Here is a 12934-nt window from a genome sequence, read left to right as displayed (position 1 = left end):
TCCCCATGGATATTTTGAGAAGGTTGAATGAAGAGGAAATTATGAAGAGCCTAGAGGTGTCTGACTTACAGTGTGTTCCAGTAAATGTTAACTGTTCTTAGCATCTCGGGCAGATGAGCTGGTAGACACAGATAATTACGTCAGCTTGCTTCATAGAAATCAGTGCAAGAATTTGGTAGCATACCAACTGATAGTATCAGACTTTGAACATAAATGAAATCGCTTACTCCTTAAATCTGCAGAGTTAACTTTTATTTACTTTTTAATGCTTGATGGATTTGCATGCCATTCGTGGGCAGTGGCCATGCCGTCGTCTCCGTATTGTTCCAGTTTGGGTGCGCGTGCTGCTGAAGTGAGCACTGCAAAGTTGTATCCTGAGGCACTTACATGTGCTGATTGGCACTAATGTAGTGGAATGAAAGAGACTTGGAAGCCCAGAGTTACGATCCAGGCACGTGCTAGATGGCAACCGAGGAGCACAGTACCATCTTTACTGTCATTTCCACGTATGTGCCAGGGGTTCTCTGAGCTCCCTGAGAAGTATGTAATGCCCCAGCATGTAGTTAGGCACTAATCAATGGTAGTTATCAAGGTGATTAAAAGCAGATTTAAAACGACTCATGCTAGGGAATTACTTGTCTAAAGCAACCTCATGCTGTTATAGGTTCAAAGCCTGGTCAGCTATTCTGCTAGACAGTCAAAAATTGTTTTCTACAGGGCTGGACAGCATATTGCTGTTGAAAATAGCCACCAGGAGAACTTGCACAATCTGAAACATTGTTGGGCTCATTGTACTATGTTTGCAAAATAAGGAAAGAATTTGGGAACTTAATGAAACAACAAAAAGATGGGTTGTTGCCGGGCGCGGTGGCTCAGGCCTGTAATCCCAGCACTTTGGGAGGCCGAGGCGGGTGGATCACGAGGTCAAGAGATCGAGACCATCCTGGTCAACATGGTGAAACCCCGTCTCTACTAAAGATACAAAAAAATTAGCTGGGCATAGTGGCGTGTGCCTGTAATCCCAGCTACTCAGGAGGCTGAGGCAGGAGAATTGCCTGAACCCAGGAGGCGGAGGTTGTGGTGAGCCGAGATCGCGCCATTGCATTCCAGCCTGGGTAACAAGAGCGAAACTCCGTCTCAAAAAAAAAAAAGATGGGTTGTCAAACCCTCACTTCGCCAGAAAGCTGAATGAATCTTTCTGAAAGGTTTAGGGTCTTAGTTTGTTCCTGCTGCTGTAACAGAATACCTTAGATACTGGGTAACCTATAAATAATAGGAATTTCTTTCTCACAGTTGTGGAGGCTGGCAAATGCAAGATCCAGTGCTGGTAGGTTCAGTGTCTGGCAAGGACAGCTCTCTGATCCGAGATGGTACCTTTTTTCTGCATCTTCCATAAGGAATGAACAGTGGCCTTATGGTAGAAGGATGGAAGGGCCAGGCAGCTTATTTTTATTTTTATTTTTTTGGATACAGGGTCTTGCTCACTGCCACCTCCACCTCGGGTTCAAGCAATTCTGCCTCAGCTTCCCAAGTAGCTGGGACTACAGACACCACACCCAGCTAATTTTTGTATTTTTAGTAGAGACGGAGTTTCACCATGTTGGCCAGGATGGTCTTGATCTCTTGACCTTGTGATTCCTCCCTCACCACCACCCCCACCCCCGCCATGCCACGCCTCAGCCTCTCAAAGTGCTGCGGTTACAGGTGTGAGCCACTGCACCTGGCCCTGAAGCCTCTTAATAAGGGCATTGATCCCCTTCATGAGGGATGTTCTCTCATGACTTAATCACCTGCTAAAGACTCCACCTCTTAATACTGTCACATCAGTGAAGGGTTCAGTGTATGAACTGGGTGGGAGGGTGCACATTCAGACCATAGCATCTAGTCATTCTGGTTTTAATAAAATTTATTAGACCTGAGGCATGATAAATAGCATTACTAGATGGGACTTGAGCATCGATAAGCTGCTTCAGTGATACCGTTAGTGTTTTAGGCTTATATATAAAAAGTGGTGGCTGGGCGCAGTGGCTCACTCCTGTAATCCCAGCACTTTGGGAGGCCGAGACAGGTGGATCACGAGGTCAAGAGATCGAGACCATCCTGGTCAACATGGTGAAACCCCGTCTCTATGAAAAATACAAAAAATTAGCTGGGCGTGGTGGCGCATGCCTGTAATCCCAGCTGCTCAGGAGGCTGAGGCAGGAGAATTGCCTGAACCCAGGAGGTGGAGGTTGCGGTGAGCCGAGATCGCGCCATTGCACTCCAGCCTGGGTAACAAGAGTGAAACTCTGTCTCAAAAAAAAAAAGTGGTAAATATGCCAGTGGTGTGAGATTTCAGTTTTTGTTTTTTGTTTTTGTTTTGTTTTTTTTTAGGCAGAGTTTCACTCTTGTTGCCCAGGCTGGAGTGCAATGGCGCGATCTCAGCTCACCGCAACCTCCACCTCCTGGGTTCAGGCAATTCTCCTACCTCAGCCTCCTGAGTAGCTGGGATTACAGGCACGCACCACCACGCCTGGCTAATTTTGTATTTTTAGTAGAGGTGGGGTTTCTCCATGTTGGTCAGGCTGGTCCTGAGCTCCTGACCTCAGGTGATCCGCCCACCTTGGCCTCCCAAAGTGCTAGGATTAGAGGCATAAGCCACCACGACTGGCCATTTCAAGTTTTTTTGTTTTGTACGAAAATTTATACTTACAGAAAACCTAGAAGGACCAGTACATCGATACCTATGTGTTTACCACCTTGATGTAAAAGATACGCTATTTGCTTTATCTGTATTTCGTTGCTAGGAAGCATTTGAAAGCAGTCAACATAATACTTCATTCTGAAATACTTAAGTATGTGTTTCAAAAATATACTTTGCTCTATAATGGGCACTATAGCACTTAGGAACATTGACAAGTATTTCCTGTTACTGAATATCCAGTTCATATTGAAGTTTCCTTGGGGAGAATTCTGGGTCCAGGGTCAGTCCCTGGTGTAGTTTAGTTGTCATTAGGGTCTAAACAGTTGTGGTGAGAAATACTGAGGAAATACATGTGGTTACAGCTCTCAGGTTTCTGTAAAGCTCTTTGACTAGATAAAAGTACCTATTTGCAACTCCTGGATAGAAGATGGGACGAGGTAGATTCTGATCAGTATTTGTGCCTGCACCAGGCTCTCCTCTTCATCAGTGGAAGAGCAGTTTGGAACTAAATAAAGAGAATGCACATTGGATGGCAGCAGAGTCAGGGCAGATCTGCTAGAATCCATCAGACATGGAGCAGGTTCAAACGTGAGCTGTGTGTGCCTCCCTTTGTTGTGTGGCACTTAGTGTGTACTTACTAGCAAGAGTTTATTGAGCCCCCATCTTGAGATGCATCAATGTGGAGCTACGGGGAGAAAGAAGAATACCTGAAATTACAGAATTCGAGGAGAGGGCTCCATGAGATGGGTGAAGGAAACAGCTCAGGAGAGAACTGGGAATTCAGAAAGACCCATAAGGCAAAGCTGTCAGACAACTGCCTTTGAGATGGGCACATTCCAAACCTGGACGGTCCGGCGTGCTGGCCGCTGGCTGCACGGAGCTTCTGCATATGTGAGGCTAGTATGAGGATTTTAAGTTCAAATTTTATTTACTTTTGAGACAGTCTCCCTCTGTCACCCAGACTGGTGCAGTGGCACGATCCTGGCTCACTCCAACCTCCGCCTCCCAGGTTCAAATGATTCTCCTGCCTTAGCCTCCAGAATAGCTTGGATTACAGGTGCCCACCACCACACCCAGCTAATTTTTGTATTTTTTGGTAGAGATGGGGTGTCACTATGTTGACCAGGCTGGTCTTTAACTTCTCACCTCAGGTGATCCTCCTGCCTCAGCCTCCCAAAGTGCTGGGATTATAGGTGTGAGCCACCATGCCTGCCAAACATCATAAGGTCAAAGGGATTATATCTGTGAATTCTGTGCTCAGGCCTTCAAGAGGTCTCACAATCTGGCAGTACACTAGATGATTCACATTGGCGAGAAGCCATTGTAATGTGAGATCTGTAGATTGACTTCTTGACAAAAGGCATCTCTTAATTGGCACATGAAGAATCATGAGGCTGAGCGCATGGCTCATGCCTGTAATCCCAGCACTTTGGGGAGGCCAAGGCAGGTGGATCACATGAGGTCAGGAGTTCGAGACCAGCCTGGCTAACATGGTGAAACCCCATCTAACATGGTGAAACCCTGTCTCTACTAAAAATACAAAAAAATTAGCCGAGTGTGGGGGCGGGCACCTGCAGTCCAGCTACTTGGGAGGCTGAGGCAGGAGAATCGCTTGAACCCAGGAGGCGGAGGTTGCAGTGAGCCGAGGGAGGCCACACCAGCCTGGGCAACAAGAACAAAAATCTGTTCCCCCCGCCAAAAAAAAAAAGCATGATGTGAATCTTTCTACCAGTTTTCCTGCAACATCTGTGGCAAAAGATCCGAGAAGGACAGCATAGTGGCACACAAAGCAAAAAGCCACCCTGAGGCGCTGATTGAAGAAGCTCTGGCTGCCAACACAAGCACCGATCATCAGCACAGGTATTCTGGGCACCAACCCAGAGTCCTTGACGCAGCCTTCAGATGGTCAGGGTTTTCCTTTTCCTCCTGAGCCCTTGGGAAACTCAACCTCTGAAGGATGCCTACCACTAGAAGCTGAAAGGATGTCAGGGTCATACTGCAGTGGAATGGGACAGGTGAGCCTGATGGCTGATGGGAAAAGCTGTGCGGGAAGCAGCCCCAGTGAGGGCACCGAAGGGTTGCTCATGAACTCGGATGCTATCACAGAGGTTCTGATTGAAGATTCAGACTACCAGAACTTAGTGAAAGGTAAGGTCTACCGGACCTTAGTGGAAGGGAAGACTTGGGGCACTGGGACAGCTCAGACTTTGTATTTAAACGTAAAAAGAACCAAAAATAATTTAAAGCATTTAAAATCTAGTAGCCAGATGCAGTGGCTCAAGCCTGTAATCCCAGCACTTTGGGAGGCCAATGTGGGCGGATCACCTGAGGTCTGGAGTTCAAGACCAGCCTGATCAAAGTGGAGAAACCCCGTCTCTACTAAAAATACAAAAATTAGCTGGGCGTGGTGGCGCATGCCTGTAGTCCCAGCTACTGGGGAGGCTGAGGCAGGAGAATTTCTTGAACCCAGGAGGCGGAGGCTGCAGTGAGCCGACATGGCACCACTGCACTCCAGTCTGGCACCTGGCGACAGAGCAAGACTCTGTCTCAAAAAAAACAGCAGAAAGAAAGGAAGATAGAAGACGAACAACAACAAAAAAACCCAACATGTTCACCTTTTAGGTTTCCAATATTCATATTTTGTAATGCTACTAATATGGGCCCTGCACAGGAATACTTCTGGATTCACAGACTGATGTGTTTGTAAATTCAGACCAACTTCTGTTTCCCAGGTCATATAAACACCCTGAGACCATGCATGTCCCAAATGCATTCTCCTTATTAATACAGTTTAACACATCTTCATATTCAAAGGGAACAGGAAGTTTTGAGATACTTGAAAAACAACACTTTTTAAACTTAGCAGTGACAGAAGAAATAAACAGTGGAAAGACTTGATCATGTAAAAATGTAAAACTTAAAAATCACTTCTTTTTGGAGATCGCCTTGCTCTGTTGTCCAAGCTGTTCTCAAACTCCCGAGAGGCCACCCATTTTGGTCTCCCAGAGAACTGGGATTACAGGCGTGAGCCATTGCACCCTGTCAAAATCACTAACTTTTTAGAAAGTCAATAGACTGTCTCAAGATTGGATAAGATAGATAGCAGAGAAGACAGAAACCATGCTCTATATATGCTGTCTCTATATTCGCTCTCTATACGCTCTCTCTAATATATATAGAGATTGGATAAGATATATATATGGTATATATATGGTTTCTGTTTCCATGGTTACTGTTTCATATATATATTTATATATTTCATGTTTAGATATATATGAAATATATAAATATATTTGTTTCATATATATTTATATATTTTATATATATTTATATATATATGAAGCTTCCCAAAGTGCTGGGATTACAGGCGTGAGCCACCACGCCTGGTCACCATTTTCTTTCTTGCACCATTTTGGACGTTTTATGTCTTCTATGTTTTTACCAGCTACTGTAAAATTTTTAACACTCATAATTTTTATTTTTTTTGTTGTTGTTTGAGACAGAGTCTCACTCTGTCACCCAGGCTGGAGTGCAGGGGCATGATCGTGGCTCACTGCAGCGTTGACCTCCCTGGGCTTAGGTGATCCTCCCACCTCAGCCTTTCGAGTAGCTGGGACTACAGGTGCATGCCACTATGCTCAGCTAATTTTTGTATTTTTTGTAGAGATTTTTTTTTTTGAAAGAGGGTCTCGCTCTGTCGACCAGGCTGGAGTGCAGTGGCATGATCACGGCTCACTGCAACCTTTGCCTCCTGGGTTCACGCGATTCTCCTGCCTCACCCTCCCGAGTAGCTCGGATGGCAGCTGTATACCACCTCACCCAGCTTTTTTTTTTTTTTCTTTAGTAGAGGCAGGGTTTCACTGTGATGACCAGACTGGTCTCAAACTCCTGACCTTGTGATCCATCTGCCATGGCCTCCCAAAGTGCTGGGATTACAGGCGTGAGCCACCACGCCCGGCTCAGCCTTTTCTTGACTGAAGCACATCCATCTGTTTTCCTTATATTCCACCCCCTAGGCTGAGGGAGACATAGGTTTTGGGCACACAGGCTTCACATTAAGTCTGGGCACACAGGGCCGGGACACACAGGTCTGACACATAGACTTTATACATAGGTCAGAGCCATACAGGGAGCAACAACTCCAGGTTATGGTGGGCAACCAGCCCGTGTCTACATGACCCTAATGCTGCTTTATACATTAAGCCAGATGTTTTGTTCCCCTCCCTTTGGGGGTATTGGGGCAGGCAACAACAGGTTACCATTCTTCCCGCGCCTGGTCAAAGGAGGTCATCCTTTCTCCTATAGGTCTTGCCACATGGGTTGGCCCTACATGGGCCGGTGACCAACTTGCCACTTCTGTAACTTGTAGGTAGTTAACCACAAGGTTAAGCCTCAAAACCCTGCCCAGCTATCGGTGCAGATTACCATAGGCGTCACCGCTTTGGTGATCACCGTCCACACTGCTTTGAGTTCAGCCCATTGGCCACTTTGTCCACACCTGGTATCAAACCATATGGTGTCAGTACGAGGCTGGACTGCGACAGCAGCCCAGGCAGCAGCAGCCCCTCAGCTAGACCCATTTGTATGCCATGCCTCACCAGGAATGGGGGCGGCCCTCCTTAAACAGTGAAGGCTCAGGGTCTAGGGGTGCCTCAGGCCCCACAGCCTTATCTTGCATCAGGACTACAGGTCCCAAGATCTCTTGCGACTTTGCTACTAAGGGGCTTGTACTAAGTGTACTCTGCTGCTCTAAGTCGGTGCCCCGCCTTTGCCAAAGTGGGTGTCTGCGATGTCCCAGTCCAGGAGTTGTTACCCATGAACATATCCACCCCACTATTGGGTAAATCTGCACGATGACTGTAGGCTGTCCTGCATGCTCTCATGGGCCTGAAGGGTGGCATATGTAGCTGCCAGCTGTTTCTGTATCAAAGAATACTGGAGCTCAGCTCCCTCCATAGTTGGGACCAAAAACCTACTGACATTCTCAGGTGTTCTGTGTGCTGCCACAGGCCCCAACTGAAACCATCTGTGGTCACATGCACATCCAGCTCAAATGGGCACCCCTGGCCAACTGCCCATAGGGCTTGTGCCTGCTGAATAGCCCGCCTGGCTGCTAGGAAGATGGTCTCAGCCACACCATCCCACTCTCAGGCAAGAGGGGCATTGCCACATCTAAATCTGCAAGAGAATCAGAGGTTAACATAACATTATCGACGAGACCATGACATATGATGGGGCTATGCATATAGCCCTGTGGCAACACTGAAGTTTCAGTCACCCTTCCATGAAGGCAAACTGGTCTTGGCTCTCTGGAAAAGAATGCATTAGCCAAGTCCACCACATAGTGTTACTGTCCCAATTCTGCTGTCAGGCAGTCCATCTAGTCTGTGATAGGTGGCACAGCTGCCAAGCCATGCAAAATACCCACCTCTAGAATGTATTTACATAAGCGGCCGATGCCAAGGTACAAACATACAGGTTTCACTTTCATTGATCAGTTTTCATAGCTGTCTATGCAGCCTTGCCTGGAAACTTATCCAGGTTCCCATAGACAAGGGTACAATCTGCACTGGTACCTACTAACACCAGCACCCACTGTACAAATTAAACAGAAGAGGCTCTATACCCCTGCCTGGCTGCAGCCTGTAGTCTGAGCCGAAGTGCCTGGGTGGGATGAAGTTGCGCATCAATGCCCTTCTCCCCATTGGGCATTTTCTGGAATTGCTGCTCAGGAGACAACCGTTTCCACAAAGTTAGAACTTCAGGCTCGGCGTGGTGGCTCACACCTGGAATCCCAGCACTTTGGGAGGCTGAGGCAGGCATATCATGTGGTCAGGAGTTCCAGACTAGCCTGGCCAACATGGTAAAACCCCACCTCTAAAAATATAAAAATTAGCTGGGCGCAGTGGTGTGCACCTGTAGTCCCATCTACTTGGGAAGCTGAGGCAGGAGAATCCCTAGAACTTGGGAAGCAGAGGTTGCAGTGAGCCAAGATCGTGCCACTGCATTCCAGCCTGGGTGACAGAGTGAGACTCCATCTCAAAAAAAAAAAGAGCTTCGGCCGGGTGCATTGGCTCATGCCTGTAATCCCAGAACTTTGGGAGGCCAAGGCAGGTGGATCATGAGGTCAAGAGATCGAGACCATCCCGGCCAACATGGTGAAACCCCGTCTCTAGTAAAAAATATAAAAATTAGCTGGGCGTGGTGGCGTGTGTGCCTGTAGTCCCAGCTACTTGGGAGGCTGAGCAGGAGAAGTGCTTGAACCCAGGAGGCGGAGATTGCAGTGAGCCGAGATTGCGCCAGTGCACTCCAGCCTGGCGCCTGGCAACAGAGAGACTCTGTCTCAAAAAAAAAAAAGAACTTCATTGGGCTGCTTATAGATTTTTTTCTTGGTCAATCCTGGCCAAAATGAAATCTATCCACATCTATGAGCATGGCACTCTTTTTGGGTCCCCCTTTCTCCCATTGGGAAGCCCCTCGTGGGTGGGGCATCTTCCCCTTCTTTACGGCACGGACCCGTGGGTCCTGCTGATGACCTTCTGATGGACCACTGGGCAAGCCCGCATCAGGGGTTCTTCCTCCTCGGTATCAGACCAAGTGGGGGTCTCTGGCCAAGATCACAGACCCAGGCCTGCAGTCACAGCAGCCTCTAATTCCTTTTCCAAGCTCTGTAGCTGGGCCTCCAGGAACCTGCCTGCGCCTGGAGGTCCCCATTCACAGCAGCTTCTAACTCATTTTCCGAGCTCTGTAGCTGGGCCTCCAGGTGCCCCGCCTGCACCTGGAGGGCCCTCACCTGCACTGCATTTCTCAGGGTCTGGGTGTATACTTCTCGTAGCACAGTAAAAAATGCTCATCCAACTCTGCTGGCAAAAGCTCACTCCTTCTCAGTGCTCCATGCTTCCAGCCACCCCAGTGCCTTCTCCATGCTCGCAGAGGGACCCATCCATTGCTGCCCAGCTTACCACTGGAGCCCATCTGAGCAGCATAGCTGCCAGCGGGTACCACAACCCACGCTGCAGCCACATGGCAGACTCGAAATCAGCGGGGACCAAAGGCTGACTCATCCCAGGATCCTGTTTGGACGTCAGGTTCTAGCCCAAACTGACATCTGAAGGGAGTTGGTGGGGTGATGGCTAGCTGGGAAAGCACTTGAGGAAGCACAGACATGGCTTTGATACGGCTTTACTCTTCCTCTAAGTGTGAGTGAGCCATGTGTACAGTGTCACAAGGGTAGTTATACCTTTTACAGACAATTGTGTCTCCAAGCCAAGCACAAGCTTACGTGGGTGTTCCCATAATGCGCCTCACATGGCGTGGTTACACAATGAGTGGATTGTGCACCTGTGCTCCAAACTCACTGAGTCACGCTGGACTGCATGTCTGCCTTGGCCTATTCTTGACCACAGCACATCCTTTTTCCTTATACCACTGCACTCCAGCATCAGCCTGGGCAACATACGAAGACTTAGGAAGACTTCATCTCAAAAAGAAAAGGCAGGGGGAAGCTAGTTTAAATAATAATAAGTTGTCACCCTATATAAGATCCTACAGTTGGGCATGGTGGCTCACACCTGTAATCCTAGCACTTTGGGAGGCCAAGGTGGGTGGATCACTTGAGGTCAGGAGTTCAAGACCAGCTTGGTCAACGTGGTGAAATGCCATCTCTACTAAAAATACAAAAATTAGCTGGGCATGGTGGCATGCACCTATAATCCCAGCTACTCTGGAGGTTGAGGCAGAGGTTGTAGTGAGATGAGATCGCACCGCTGCACTCTAGCCTGGGTGACATAGTGAGACTCCATCTCAAAAAAAAAAAAAGATCCTATGAAGCTGCTGTTGGCAAGATTTGGGTTCTTCAGGGTCTAGTCCAAACTGACCTTTTTCCGAAACTTGCCTCTGCCAGTAAACGAATTCTCAGAAAGCAGAGGTGGTTTTCAAAATATTTAACAACCTAGGGGCTGCTGGCCTTAGTAAGGCCAGGCATTAGCCCTCCAATTGCCAGATGTGAGATCCTGAGACAGCGGTGGTCAGAGGTTACTTAGGCAAATATTTCAATATTGTAATAACTGTTATAGCCCCCAGGGAACTCCCTGGCTGAATCTCTCACTCTTTCTCACACAGGCTGAGGCCCTGTTACTCCCAGATTCATTTGCATTGGAAATAGAGGAGGAGTGGTGCCCATGATCATTGAGCCCAGGTGTTTGTGGTTAGCCACTGTTAAGTGTTTCATGCATCTAATTGAAGCTTCACTTGCAACCCTTGGGGAATTTTAAAAAACACTCTAAGGGCTGGGTGCAGTGGCTCACGCCTGTAATCCCAGCACTTTGGGAGGCTGAGGTGGGGGCATCATGAGGTCAAGAGATCAAGACCATCCTGGCCAACACAGTGAAACCCCATCTCCACAGAAATACAAAAATTAGCTGGGTGTGGTGGCGTGCACCTGTAGTCCCGGCTACTCGGGAGGCTGAGGCAGGAGAATTGCTTGAATCTCCGGGAGGTGGAGATTACAGTGAACCGAGATCGCACCACTGTACTCCAGCCGGGTGCCTGGTGACACAGCGAGACTATGTCTAAAAAAAAACCGCTCTAAGACAGGCCTTCCTGCTGTTATGGTCTAGTGCTCTTATAACCTTCTCATTATTTGATATTTCATGAATTAAAGTTTATTGAGTACTCACCATATAGACTGTGACAAAAACAGAGAACAAGACTGGTGCAAGTGCAGTGGTGTTTACAATTGGTTGACTGATTATCACCAGTTACAGATTTATTTGTTCCTTCTCCATTCCCATTGCTTCACTTGACTAGCCTATAAAAAAGAACAAGATGACAAGGTTCCAGATCTCCCACAGCCTATATTCTGGTCGGGACATACAGACCTAACAAAAGCAGCCTGGGAACATGTATTACATTAGATATGGCATGTATTAGTCTGTTTTCATGCTGCTGATAAAGACCTTCCCAAGACTGGGCAATTTACGAAATAAAGAGCTTTATTGGACTTACAGTTCCACATGGCTGGGAGGCCTCACAAACATGGCAGAAGGGAAAGAGGATCAAGTCACATCTTACATGGATGGTGGCAGGCAAAGAGAGAGCTTGTGCAGGGAAACTCCCATTCTAAAACCATCCGATCCCATAAGACTCATTCACTATCATGAGAACAGCATAGTCCCATCCCATCATTCAATCACCTCCCACCAGGTTCCTTCTATGACACATGGGAATTGTGGGAGTTACAATTCAAGATGAAATTTGAGTGGGGACACAGGCAAACCATATTATTCCACCCCTGGCTATTCCCAAATCTCATGTTCTTACATTTCAAAACTAGTCATGCCTTCCCAACAGTCCCCCTAAGTCTTAACTCATTTCAGCATTAACTCAAAAGTCCACAGTCCAAAGTCTCATCTGAGACAAGGCAAATCCCTTCCACCTATGAGCCTGTAAAATCAAAAGGAAGCTAGTTACTTCCTAGATACAATGGGGCTACAAGTATTGGGTAAATACGGCCATCCCAAATGGGAGAAATTGACCAAAAGAAAGGGGTTACAGGGCCCATGCAAGTCCAAAATCCAGTGAGGCGGTCAAATTTTTTTTTTTTTATTCAGTCTCCGTGGAGACTGCCAAAAATTGCCAACACTGACTATATTTCAAGTTGTCATAGCGGGATATTGGGAAAAGTTTTCAATTAGCAATAATCGCGCCTTGGATAAACCCCATTGGCTATGATACAGCCACTGCGCAAAGCTGGCAGTTAAATTTTAAAGGTCCAAAATGATCTCCTTTGATTCCTGATCTCACATCCACGTCTTGCTAATGCAAGAGGTGGGTTCCCACAGTCTTGGGCAGCTCCACCCCTGTGGCTTTGCAAGGTACAGCCTTCCTCCTGGCTGCTTTCATGGGCTGGCATTGAGGGTCTGCAGCTTTTCCAGGTGCATGGTGCAAGCTGTCGGTGGGTCTGGAGGACAGTGGTCCTCTTCTCACGGCTTCACTAGGCAGTGCCCCAGTAGGGATTCTGTGAGGAGGTTCCTACCTCATGTTTCCCTTCCACACTGCCCTAGCAGAGGGTCTCCATGAGGGCCCCGCCCCTGCAGCAAACTTCTGCCTGGGTATCCAGGCATTTCCATACATCCTCTGAAATCTAGACGGAGGTTTCCAAACCTCAATTTGTAACTTCTGTGCACCCATAGGCTCAACACAAAGTGGAAGCTGCCAAGGCTTGGGGTTCTGCCTTCTGAAGCAACAGCT

General features: G+C 47.6%; 1 non-coding gene and 1 pseudogene across 1 annotated transcript; one reads left to right on the top strand and one right to left on the bottom strand.

The window, feature by feature from the left end:
* Positions 1-3980: 3980 nt before the first annotated feature.
* On the top strand, positions 3981-9742 carry LOC135277019 (E3 ubiquitin-protein ligase ZFP91-like; annotated as a pseudogene).
* Positions 9743-12294: 2552 nt separating this feature from the next.
* Positions 12295-12435, bottom strand: LOC135277184 (U4 spliceosomal RNA). The gene has a single exon (XR_010344769.1). It is a non-coding gene; the product is annotated as a U4 spliceosomal RNA (small nuclear RNA).
* Positions 12436-12934: the final 499 nt, after the last annotated feature.

This window comes from Aotus nancymaae, unplaced genomic scaffold, assembly GCF_030222135.1.
Source record: "Aotus nancymaae isolate 86718 unplaced genomic scaffold, 86718_ANA_hifiasm-v0.15.2.pri h1tg000029l, whole genome shotgun sequence".
Lineage (NCBI taxonomy): Eukaryota > Metazoa > Chordata > Mammalia > Primates > Aotidae > Aotus > Aotus nancymaae.
This window is presented reverse-complemented; position numbering and strand designations above follow the sequence as displayed.